The sequence below is a fragment of the Mixophyes fleayi genome, chromosome 6 (assembly GCF_038048845.1).
Source record: "Mixophyes fleayi isolate aMixFle1 chromosome 6, aMixFle1.hap1, whole genome shotgun sequence".
In the NCBI taxonomy this organism is placed as follows: domain Eukaryota; kingdom Metazoa; phylum Chordata; class Amphibia; order Anura; family Limnodynastidae; genus Mixophyes; species Mixophyes fleayi.
The window spans coordinates 24,248,308-24,262,473 of NC_134407.1; positions in this window are offsets into that span (position 1 = coordinate 24,248,308).

The following is a 14,166-nucleotide window of genomic DNA, read 5'->3' on the forward strand; positions in this document are numbered from 1 at the left end:
ATATTTTACCGTCCCTCAAATTCCGGCGCTTTAAGCAGCTGTCTAGAGGTAGCACCGGCCCTGATGTCAGGATAATAGTGAATAATATATTTTATCTTCATGGTTTGCATCTGAAAATTTAAGTTTTTGGGGGTCACTGTAAGAGGAGGCACCAGCTTATCATGTTTATGTGTAAAATACAATCACTGTAAATCAGCATTATTTACTTTTTTTCCTCTGTCTTTTGAAACTTTCTGGCCAATGGGTTTCTGTCACACACCAGGCTCTCAGGTTCTGTCACTTACCTCTCCACTGCCTTTCCAAGTTGTCCCTGCGGTCCTCAGGCTCTGCTAGTTTCAGACCTCTCTGTAAGATGCTGTCCAGTCTGTCTCCACTCCAGAAATCCCTTCAGAATCAGAATATGGGCGTGGCAATCTTGGATTCGGTCACATAATTCCTCTCATCTAATCAGGGGATAGCAGCCTCCATTTCAGATTCCCTCCAAAACCAGTTCATGGGAGCTGCCATCTTGGCTATAGTCACCTGATCCATCTCAGCAACTCAGAGTGCTGTTTCTGCCCAGCTGACTGCAGTCTCCAATCAGGAATCAACAACAACTATAAAAGGACTTCCTGGAGTCCTTCCCTGTAGCCACTGCAACGTTGTATTACAGACACCAACCTGATTCCCAGCAGTCTGCAGTCTTGCTATTAATCAGGCTCAGACAGTACAGTCTGCATTCTGGCTCCAGTCCGATTCCAGCACTCTGGTTCCATTCCGGTTACAGCGATCCACTTCCAACATTCCGGTTAAAGTATTCTGGTTACAACATTCCAGTTACAGCAATCCTCTTCCAGCATTCTGGTTACAACATTCCGGTGTAAGTCCGGTCCAGCAGTCCAGTTCCTGTTTGCTCTCCTCTGCTAGTGTAATCACCATCTGCACCAGTCCTTTAACTACATGCAGAAGAACATTATCAGGCCACACAGCTTTGTCCACGTAGTCACCAGTCCAGCTCCAGAAACACAACCCAATCTGGGTACAGACAGATCCTCAGGCGTAACAATTTCTAGATAACAGATCCCATGACTGCATTATTAAGCTGAAAAAATATCTCTATAGTCAGCAAAAATCTATTTTTTATTTTTTTTGTCTTGAAGGCTCAGCACTTTGCAACTCCAGTGGATATTCTTTAATACCTATAATGCTTGTAACACTGTAAGCCTTGTGAGATCAATTCAGAACATTAGTGATGGCTGTTAGGGCTAGCAGCAATTAGATAAGCCTTTAGAACCTGACTAATCAAAGTCTTCACCTTTAGTAGCTGCCTTTCCCGTAGAACAGATATTGTTCGGAGGTACTCGGATGCCCCCAGGACTTAAACTCTCTAGTAGTAAAAAGTTATCAATATAACTCTAGTGCAGGGTGGAGGAAACCGAAAAACTGGAGGCAGGTATCGGGGAACGCCAAAAGATTGTGGGTCTGTAGTGAGCAGGGAAACCAAAAATAGGGTTAAGCTCTTTCGCACATGTGTCCCGGCAAACAGGATCACATGAAACTGAATGCAGGACAGGAACCCCTTGATGTATTCATCGGAGATAGAGCTTTTATCCCTTTAATTAATAGACCCCTAAGAAAGAAAGGAAAAGACATAGGGCTAGATTTACTAAGCTGCGGGTTTGAAAAAGTGGGGATGTTGCCTATAGCAACCAATCAGATTCTAGCTGTCATTTTGTAGAAAGTACTAAATAAATGAAAGCTAGAATCTAATTGGTTGCTATAGGCAACATCCCCACTTTTTCAAACCCGCAGCTTAGTAAATCTAGCCCATAGTGTGTTTTAAATAAACCAACAGAAATAGATTAAGCATATTGCTTGACTGCCAAAGCTTAATGTGGTACAAAACCCATAATAATATTTCAGTATATTAATGTTGCATGAGATATTAATACTATTCCTTGAATAACAAAACAGCTCAGTTTACCAAGAAAAGCATTCAGACATACCTCTGCATATTCATCCATATACCTGTCAAAGTCAATCCCACAATACAAGTCACTGCTTTTCACCAATTAACTTTCATGGAAGTGTAATTCCCCTTTCCCTCTACACGTATGGTGGGGAAAGCAGAGTGTGTGTGTGCAAAGACTTTGTGTGTGTACCTTTTTCTGTATATTGATCTTCACCTTAATATCTTCTACACAGTGCCTCTACCTTAGTCAGGATTCGATTGTATCATTGGGCAGCACAGTGGCCTAGTGGTTAGCATTTCTGCCTCACAGCACTGAGGTCATGAGTTCGATTCCCGACCATGGCCTTATCTCTGTGGAGTTTGTGTTTGTATGTTCTCCCCGTGTTTGCGTGGGTTTTCTCCCACACTCCAAAAACATACTGATAGGTTAATTGGCTGCTATTAAATTAACCCTAGTCTGTCTGTGTGTGTGTGTTAGGGAATTTGGACTGTAAGCCCCAATGGGACAAGTACTGATGTGAGTGGGTTTTCTGTACAGTGCTGCGAAATTAGTTGCGCTATATAAATAAATGGTGATGATGATGATGATAATATTATCAACACCAGAGGGAGATTAGGGAACCCTCCGCCCAACTACTTCTAACCAGAGACACACAAATCTCGTAGCAATCAGCAGGCTGGCAAAGTTCAGCCCGGGGGGGCGCACAGGCATCACACGCGATGCGGCCGCGTAATTTTTATAATAGTTCCAGTCCACAGTCGTTTATGAATAATTGTTATTTAGTTTATAGTTAAATATTGTAATGTTATATGTACATATTGGTGATATTCAGAGTTCAGGTCACAGGAAGCATGTCATGTTTGGTATCATTCTAATGAAGCCTGAACCTATGCCAAGTCACCTGTATTGTATTTACTGTAACACCAAATATATATATATACTGCTTCCTGGACTCAGCTAGTCAGTCACACTGATCACAGTCTTCAGGACTGAAGGACTGTAGCTGGATCCAGCAGAGCACAGCTGAGTACAGCGGGCGCAGCGTATTTATCATGTATCGGCTGTACTGTATTTATTTATTGAACTACTAAACTTTTGCTCTTGCTAAATAAATTGCTTGTGCTTTGGAACCACACAAATTGCATAGACAATGCTTATTGGAAAACTATGAAATTACTTTAAAAGTACTCTGTCCAGCAAAAGGGTTTAACACTTTATCTTCAGGTCTCCCCACCAGTTCCCTAGTTAGCTAAAAGTAAAATACTCAGTCCATATAAACCAGCAATAAAGTAAAGGTGTGTTGCTTATCCAGTTGATCTCCAACTTTAATTTACAGCATGGCTTCTGTTAGTGATGGTACCGCATCCACTCCTGATCAAATGCCCTCTTCTATTCTTTCATTACTTCTCTCTTTGATCTGTCTCTTTTACTCTCAGACCTCTCTGACCCCTGCTCGGCATTCTGGCTTTCTAGCAAGCTTTCCAAACTGCACATTTACAAATACAGTACGGCATTCCGTGGATTGGTGAAGCAAAATCGAAGATTGTGCCACTGGAACGTTGTACCTCTGCGAATTGATCTTTTCTGCCACAAAAAAAGAAACTATTGGGAAATTTCACTATATATATATATATATATATATATATATATATATATATATATATATATATGTATATTACAGCAGGCCAATTTATACCAGTTTCCCTCTATTTGTATAGACAGTGCTTGTCCAGTTTAGAGTTACTAATAAGTTGCTTTACTTATTTGCATACTATCTGCCAAGTGTGTGAATAGTTGAGTTGTGCGGTTGACCAAAAAATTTGACAGACTAAGTTTAATTTAAAGCGATTTTGGTTTGAATTACAGGTATTGTAAATCTGATTACATTGTACTTGTAACACAGTAAGATAAATAAAATGATCTGACAGAGGGTGAAAAGGTGCACATTAGCTTTATAAAATGCTTTACAAAGTTCATTACTTATTTGCAACTATCTGTGATGTGAGCTATCAGATGTAACTGCAGTTTAAAGCAATTTAGTAGTACAAAGAAAGAAGTCGGAAAAGGTAAATTTCTTGATTGGGGTTTTTGCTAAGGGTGAAGGGGTTTGAATTGAGATCTGATATTTAGACATGTCTTAATTTGATTTTTTTTTGTGTGTCTATAGCTGTTGCTTAACAAGATTCATTGTATGTTTTTATATGAATATGCATAATTTTTATTTTTAGTGCATTTTAGCTTTTAACTATGCTTAAAAATTAATTTTGTTAAACCTTATATAGCAACTGACAGTGTCTCCATGTTTGCTATTGCCACCCAGTATCATGTGCTAAGTATACACTTCTCAAACAGCCATGTGCGAATATTGTTGTTCACGATCCAAGTTGCTTTTGATGGACTATATTTTATATATATACCTATTTACTATTGGCAATACAGTAGAGGTCCATAGACATGATGGGGAGGAGTTTGCTCCTCACTGAGCAGACACAAGGTTAGGCTAGTGAATTAGAGGGTGGACATGGGAGAAAAGAAACCCAGCAGATCATTGCCCAGAGCATCACACTGCCTCCACCGGCTTACCTTCTTCCCATATTACATCCTGGTGCCATCTCTTCCCCAGGTAAACGAAGCACAGGCTCTCGGCCATCCACATGATGTAAAAGAAAATGGGATTCATCAATTCTTTACCCCAGTCCTCAACAGTCCAATCCCTGTACCTCTTGCAGAATATCAGTCTGTCCCTGATGTTTTTCCCGGAGAGAAGTGGTTTCTTTGCTGCCCAAAAGTCTTCACCTCACTGTGCGTGCAGATGCACTCACACCTGCCTGCTGCCATTCCTGAGCAAGCTCTGCACTGGTGGTGCCCCAATCCCACAGCTGAATCAACTTTAGGAGACAGTCCTGGCGCTTGCTGGATGTTCTTGGGGAGCCCAGAAGCCTTCTTCACAACTATTGAACCTCTCTCCTTGAAGTTCTTGATGATCAGATAAATGGTTGATTTAGGTGCAATCTTACTAGCAGCAATATCTTTGCCTGTGAAGCCCTTTTGTGCAACACAATGATGACTGGAAGTGTTTCCTTGCAGGTAACCATGGTTAACAGAGGAAGAACAATGATTTCAAGCACCACCCTCCTTTTAAAGCTTCTAGCCTGTTATTCCAACCCAATCAGCATGACAGAGTGATTTCCAGCCTTGTCCTCGTTAACACTCTCAACTGTGTTAACGAGAGAATCACTGACCTGATGTCAGCTGGTGCTTTTGTGGCAGGTTGAAATGCAGTGGAAATGTTGTTTTTAGGATATTTTTTGTTGTCATGGCAAAGAGGGACTTTGAAATTAATTGCAACTCATCTGATAACTCTTCATGACATTCTGGAGTATATGCAAATTGCCATAATAAAAACTAAGGCAGTAGACTTTGTGAAAAATAATATTTGTGTCATTCTCAAAACTTTTGGCCCTGACTCTATTCCTAACACATCAACTTTAACAACTGACTGTTCACCTGCTGCCTAATATATCCCACCCCTTGACAGGTGCCATTGTAACACGATAATCAGTGTTATTCACTTCACTTGTCAGTGATTTTTAGAATTTGATTTTTTAAATTACATTCCCATTACATTTTTCATACCGTCGCTTCTAAAATTCCGCTTCAACCTCTGTATATATAAATATATACTGTGTATATTAAATAAACTTACTTTTTTGTTTTTTAAAGTGCCCTTGAGTGCAGATTTTCTGAAAAATCCTACTTTGTTATATTATTATTAGTAGTAGAAGTATTAGTATTACTATTATTTTAATTTGTGACAATTCTTTTTTTCCATCTGCCAATGTTTTTTAGTCTACCTTTTATTGAAAAGCCAATACACATCAGCTGTAACAGTTTTTCAGAAGTCTAAAACCTTAAGTGATTATGTCAAGAATTACAGTATATTATTATAACAATTTGCTCTATATTCAATGTTACTATGCTAATCATATTACTGATATTAGAATATTATAATTATGTAAGATATTATCGCAATATTGTATTTTACACATTACACAGTCCTATACAAAGATAATAGATAGAAAAATGTGAAATAAAAGGAGTTTAGCAGTGAAGGTTGATTCACTCTCAACATGACCATTAGTATGATAATAGTCACTCAAATCAATCGAAGTTACAGTCCAAACAGTCTTGTTAAAATGCAATGGACCATTAAAAATAATCCCCAGTGTGTAGAAAAGTCATTATTTTAATGCAACTAATCTAGTAAATAACAAGACGAAAAGAATCAAAGACCATACGATTGGTACAAGAAAGAGGATTGTATGAGGCACATTACAGTATAAGTGATATTGGGTAATGTCATTGCATTAGAAATAACTCACACCAGAGGCAACATATAGCTATTGCAACAGAGGTATGTGGTGGGGTGCCTTCCCTATATAATGTTTAATTACTAGGACATGACTATAATAAGGTAACCTGAAGATATTAGAAAACATTTCAATAATAGGTAGACCAGTGCATGGTTTGGGCAGATTAGTGGTGTGGCCCATTTCGTCCCAACATTCCGGTCAGGAATTTGTGGTTTCTATCTTGTTGGTAGATCTAATAATGACTAAAGTAACGGTTTAAAAATAAATTGGTCCTGAAGTGGCGGAAGGAAAGAAAAGGAGCCAGTCCACAAGTAGCAAATCAGAGCAACTCTTGGTGGCTTGAGTGTGAAAAAAACGTATGTTCAATAATATAATAAAGTTCATTCATAACCTATGTGCGGTCTATATGCACCTAGCCAATCAAAAGCAAGCAAGTTTGATTGGCTTGTTGTAGTGGACAGGCCCCTTTTCATTCAGTCCTTTGTACCTCTGCTGGGAGTATGTTTTATAATGTCCTATTAGGGTTTGTTATTTTTCTAACAATTGGATTACTTTTAGATTGCTACAAAACAGAAGAAAAGAAGATCCCTACGGATTTAGGAGTTCAGTTAAGATGAAAACGAGGGATGTGGTGATTCATTATATTTAATGATGGTATTTTTACTATTGTGCATGTGATTAGTTAAGTGTGAGGAACTACGTTATAGACGGGCCCTTGCAGTCAAGCACCAACATGCCCAAGCAGTTCATGGCTGTCAGAGCTTGCTAGGACTTTTTTTTTACTAGTAAAGACACATGCTAATAGTCATCATCATTACCACGTATCTTTACACCACAGCTCGGTGTTTTACAAAGAGGTGTATCTGTAGATACCACAAAATAATAAAAAGAAATAGAAGATAGCACTAAACAAATTACCAAACTACTGTTTATTATCCAATAACATTGAAAAAAGGAGTGTCTATCAAAAGAGTTATGATGTACTCGCACCAAATATATAACACAACCTGGAGTTGCAATATCTAAAAAACTTTTTTAATCTGATACAAAACATAGCAATCACAATACACCTATTTTGAAGGAAACAAGAGACTAAAACACCTTCAAGACACTTCATGTACTAGAAACGTTTGACTCCGTATGTCTAACAATTCTTGTGGCAAACTATTCAGTAATATTTCAGTTCCAAATAGAAAACTCTCCTGTGTAAACTGAATGAACATCCTGCTATCATAAAAGATCTTAAAGGAACTTCAATGTCCCAACAGCAGTCTTAATGAAACCAATTGCAATTGTATAGAGGAAAAAAATCTCCAATTAGCAAACAGATGCCAGATCTTGTGGTATAACCCTCCAAATCAATATTCGAAAATGTTCATACAGTGAAATGTTATAGTTTAAGAGAAATATAAGTGTCTAACTTGCTAATTGAAGATCTCCATTGTTTCACACGGTTCCGTAGTCAGCAGTAAATGAAATTAAATAAATTCATAAATTAAAACCCTTTTCTTCCTGTCTTCTCCATTGCAGGTTTACAAGTGCTGACGCGTTTTATCTCTTAATCTCTTAATATTATTTTTCAAAGATTGATCCATGGAGAGTAAAACTCAGTATAAATAGTACCCACCTCATCTGTATATCTCCTGCCCCTGGATTCAATTTCAACATAACAATTGGCTGAGAAAATTGAAATTAGCATAAAAAGTCAGTTAAAGTAGTCTAAATCATTAACATGAATTATAAATGGAAACTCATGGAAAGCTGCAGAAACTCCAGGGTGTACACTCCACAACTCATATATCTGGGCTAATTCTTTCTGTACGGCTGCATCTGATTAGCTGCTTTTCTTATTTGCGCTTATGATCCCACAATCATATTTCTTATGTTATTATGAAAAAAAACTTTTACATTAAGGAAAACAAATCAAAATGATTGTATAATCATATACTTATATATTTAAAAGGTTAATGCTGCTCCTCACCTTTAGGTGTGTTTTGAAACACTAGGTGGCAGTAAAGAGCTATAACACAACAGATAACTGTACTGAAATGCATTTGATGCAACTAAGTGTTACTATACATATAGCTAACGCTGCTGCTCACCTTTATTAATACACACACAAAACACACAAACAAATTTTGAAAAATGTTTGCAAATTACTCTTTCGTGTACTTGACTATTCCTACTTACTAGATTTTCCTTATTTCTTGTTTATTTTTTCTGTTTGCTTTATTTAGGTGTTTGTGCGTCAGTTACCATTTCTAACGACCTTTGCTTTTCCAAATGGACTCGAGTGTAACTGCGCTGCCACCTAAATGTCTGCTGTGGGAGTAACTGCACAGCAAGAAGCGGCACAAAGACGCCGGGCGAAGCGGGATAAAGCCCGGCGACAAACTATAACTGATGACCAAAGAGAACACGAACGTGATTGTCATCACCATGTAAATATGCCTGCTCAGCAAATTGCCCATCACAGAGAAAACAATCGAAGAGCGAACAGAGGTAATATCTATAGAATATATAGAAGTTCAAATTGCTCTATCAGTTTATAGGCTCATAGCAGGTGGGGTTATCCTGAAAGGAACAAACACAGATCCCCCAGCACACTGCTATATTCAGCTGTCATTTCTACTTGTACATAAAAATGCAGAAGTGTCAGTTGCACACACTTGCAAATGTATGGAAAGCCACCCGCCACTTCACGGCGCTTCTGCTAATAGGCTGGTCCTAACTCTAAACAATGAGAGTCCCATATATTTGGGCCATACATATATGTGTTTTTAAATTGAGAGCTAACTTACCAAGAGGTACCCCAGAAGCCTCCAAATGACAATACAGCGCCAGCACTCCCCAAGTTAGGTAAGTTAGCTCTCAATTTAAAAACACATATATGTATGGCATATTTACATGGTGATGACAATCACGTTCGTGTTATCTTCTTAATGAGAAGAGCTGTCATTAGAGCCTCTAGTGAGGTTTGTGTGGCTCATCCTTTGACCCACCTTTTATAAAAGCCACAAAGCTGATGGAGATTGTACCCAGCCGTTCAGGGCTCAGAGTGTCTTCTGGATATAAAATGGGACTCCAAGCAGCGTACCCTAATGTTAGGAAGAGCAAATACTATTACCCAGCTGCCTTCAGTTATCTACAGTTGGCCGAGCATAACAAACTGTGTAATAACCCGAGAAGACCTCAATGCCACTTATTTCACGGCATGGACATTACTTCATTATTATACGCTAGTAAGTGGTTCATCCGTCCCTGTAAGGTGGTTTCAATGTATCAACATAAGCTGGTACCGAGAGGTGTGTGTAGAAGTTCACACGGCCATGGTGTATCAGTACTAGATGAGCTTTGTATCTCCCTTGTATTCTGCCACTATTGAGTTTTGTCATCACATGTCTAGTATATATGCATGATAGTTAATACAATGCAAAAGTCAGAACATGTTTTGTTTTTATTTGTGACATTACACAATAGCTTATGTCTGTTTTACCGAACATTTACAGATAGATTATATGGAAAACATGTTTATTCCTCAGTAGGGTATCATTTCCTGTCAATAAGTACACATTCATTAATGATCAGAATATATTGTGCTGTATGCAAGTCTTTAAGCCTCTGCGACATTACCATAGGTCATTTCTATTGTATGCAAAACAAGCTTGTGTGATAGGACTGAGAGCAATACAGAACAATTTGACAGCTGGAGATAGTGAGTAATTGTATCACTGCAGGATTGTGACACCAAGGTATGTCAGGAGGATAGTTAACGTCAATGTATAGGTGGAACTTATTTCTGGAAGATGAATGGATGTGGGTGATTATACCTAAAGCTGTCTAATTATTTACAGGTAACAACCATGCAACGGAAAACTTCAGATTCCATTTGATTTTGGATCTTGAATATATAACAGATGTTTATGATGAATTAACATGTCATGCATCCATTAAATGGAGTAGCAAATATCTGGTTAACATGTACTCAAGTGAGTAAAACAAAGTCTCAAATTTTAACTAGTAAAGCTTAACCAGGATTCACTAAATGTCTTTTTGTCAGACTTGAAGCTACCCCACTATAACCCATAGACACCAGTTGATCCAAGCCTCGATATGAGAAGAATCATGTCAAACCCGGTGGTAGTCATTTGCTCAGCTGTCAGAATGCCGACACACCTTACAGCGATGTAAAAATAGCGATGACTATAAGGGCAACAAGCACAAAATTTAGACTTGCCATCTAACAGACAGGCACTATTTCCCCCACGCTTAATTACCGGCACATGTAAAATGAGACTTTCACAAATGTCTCAAGAAAGAAATTACGTCAGTTCTAATGGCGAGAGTGAAAATTCCTGCTTTAAAGCGGCAATGGCTGGACCCGCCTCCTCTATAATGTAATCCAGGTGGCGGGTCTGGCCATTGCCACTTTAAAATCAGCATTTTCACTCTGTTCATTAGAACTGACGTCATTTCTTCCTGGAGTCTCATTGTACATGTGCCGGTAATTAAGCGTGGGGGAAATAGTGCCTGTCTGATAGATGGTAAGTCTAAATTTTGTGCTTGTTGCCCTTATAGTAATCACTATTTTTATGTCGCTGTAAGGTGTATCGACATTCTGACAGCCGAAATAACCTACCACGCTCGTCAAGCCACTTCCCAACATGTTTTGTCAGTGTAACTTACTCAGGGTGATGGCTGAACGTGTAGTAGACAAGATAATATATCAGTGAAACGCCAATCACAACACAGTGGGCGGCAAGCAGGATTACAAAAACAAATTTGTGTTACAAGTGTTTCACATTAACAACAGAAAAAAGTGTATATATGTGTATTTACTAGAGATGAGCGGGCTCGGATTCCGCTAATCCGAGCCCACCCGAACAGTGCGGATCCGAACGAGCACTGTTCGGATATTTCCGGCGGGCAAAAAATTTAAAACGAGGCTCTGTCGTCCAAGTCTCGCGTCGAATCTCGCGAGGGGCGGGAGGGAGGGCCCAGAACAATTCCATCTTATACCTCTTTTTTTGGCATTATGTGCTCAAGCTACCTCGGTGCAACCTTTTGGCCTAAAAACAATATTGTGAGGTGTTCAGAATAGACTGGAAATTAGTGGAAATGATTGTTATTGAATGTGATTGAGGTTAATAATAGCGTAGGAGTGAAAAAAAAACCACAAAACTGGTTTTTAGCACTTTTTATGCTTTTTTAAAAATAAATCAGAACCAAAACCTTTCGTCGGATGTTTTGGCAAAACAAATCAGAACCCAAAACCTCAAGCTAATCAGAACCCAAAACCCAAAACCCAAAACACTAAAAGTGGCCGGTGCACACCCTTAGTATTTACATACCAGAACAGAAATAACTTTATGTGGTATATTAATACAATCTGTATAGATTGTGGTGAATTCATATAGCTTAAAACAAATACCATGAGTTCATTAGATTTGTTTAGGACAATTGATTTTAAAAGTTGTCTAATGAAAATAAACTCAAACAATGAAAAAAGGAAAGCATTCTATTTAAATGTGATATATATTATTTATACAATATAGGCCAGTTTGTTATATTTAAAATGCTAAAAATAGTAAATATATATAATATAGATAGGTATTTCTTTAAACATAGTTTATAAAAAATAATTTAATATTTTTAGTTTTTTTGTTTCTTTTTTTAATGACAATGCATTTGCAGTATAGTAACAATCTCACTAGATCATCCATTAACCTGATTTGACAGTAATTGCTGTCAACGTACAAGATACAGTAACAGTCTGAATCTTGATAGATTGCTACTAAGGATGAAACAGCTGCAGATGTTTACACCACAGGCTGTCTGTTGATAAATCTGGTGCCATAAGTGGAGGACAGACTTAACAATGTTAGCAACTGAGTCAACTTCCTGGCAAACTTAATATAGAACAACAAGCACAACTGTAAAACAAAGTGTCTTACTACGGTTACAATAAACTGACCGTAGAATCACTTGTGCACTTTCCGTGCACAGAAAGCTTAAAGTATCATAGTGATACCCCGAATGCAATTTACATAGGTGGTAAAAATAGTTTGGCCAATCCCAAAAGTACTGATGACGAAACGGTAAAAGATGACTGTTTCTTTAAGCCTCATAGCAAACCTGACATAGGAATAAACGTTAAAAAATGTACACGTCCTATATACTGTGTGTCCGAAAGTACGCACCTCTGCTTTCTATAATAATTAGAAAATTTACTTTCTTTTGTGTATTAAAGCCATTCAGTAAATATCTCCCAACTGTCCCGTTTTCGGCGGGTCAGTCCTTATTACAGGACAGTTTGGAGATGTACCCTGTTAACATGTGCCCCTTCAGTGCTACACGTGTCAGCGGCAGGTTTATGAGGCATTGAAGGGATGTTGTTAGGGAAAGAGACACTGTGGGCCGCACAGTGTTTCTGAAGTGCTGGGCAATCCCCCGGGGGGCGTGGTGTGCCCCAATGGGATGTGACCATGACCCTGTGTAGTGTGACCACACACCCTACTCACACACTGTCCCAATTAGAGAAATCTACGTAGCACATTGATAGGATCTATCCTGTTTCAGCCCAGAAATGGTTGCCTCTACTTTGTGTTTGTTTGTGTGTATAGTTGATGGGTCCACTTAAATATCCCAGTCCTACACAGACTATATGGCAAGATGATCAAAAACATGATGTATTTCCATGCAAATCAAATTTAGCATGGCTGCAAGTACAACCTTCAAGCTCCTCTTGCTTTACCATTCCATAGTATATCATTCTGCACCGTATTTGTAAATGACACATTCCACATAGTCTATAAATAAAGCTAGGATGACAACAATGTGTATTTATACTTCTGTGTGGTGTAGTTGGGGCATATATGGAGAAGCCCAGACAAAATGAATGAGGAATTCTGCATGGAATACTGAAGGCCAAATCCGTCGGCGAAATATGCAAAATTCTGCAGCCAAATGCGGAATGAGGAATATATTCCACGGAACAATTTTTAAACCTCAGTCACAAGGAGCCTGATTCATTAGTGATCTTATCTTGTGCAAAAGTTAAGATGCTTATTTTAAGAAGAAACGGGGAGATAAGAGTGAAGTTAAGATGTATTTTCATCTTAACTTAAGAAATCCTTCACTTACGCAGTGGATTTTGCTTCTTTTCTCCCTTTTCTGAGCATACACAGAGTGGATTTGCTTAAGATAAGCAAAAACGGCAGATAACATCACTAATGAATCAGGCCCAAGGAACGTACAACAGGACAAGTCTATGGAAATGATCAGGGCAGTTCTGAAACAGAATAACAGTGTGCTTTCAACTCTATGAAAACTGTGAGATGGGCAATTTGAGGATCTTCCTGGCTCCCCTGTAGGAGCTGAGGTAATTAACAAGATTGCCGACCAACTTTGCCATCCTAGCTTAGTAGGGACCCCTGTCCACTATACAAAAAAAGTAAAAGAAAAAAAAAACATACACAGATCACAAGGGTGATAAAGTTGTCACTCCAGGAATCCCAGTCTTATTGTTTATTTTTTTATTTGTAAATCTAAAGTGAAATTTTCTGCATTTTATGAATTATGACCCAAAAATCAGCCAAATTGCAGTGAGCAGAATTTCTGGAGTATCATTCAACCCTTTTAGTCACCAATCAGATTGTTTGATTCTTCTAGATCATAAAAGAAAATAAAACCAAAGATCTGGTTGCTACGGCTTACAGAAAACTTTTCCTGCGCACCGATTTTCATAAATATCCCTGAAAGAGTGGTACTGGCAGGTGACAGGCTCTGTGGATTCATGTTGGCAGGCTGGAAACTCATTTATAATAAATATATGAGCCATT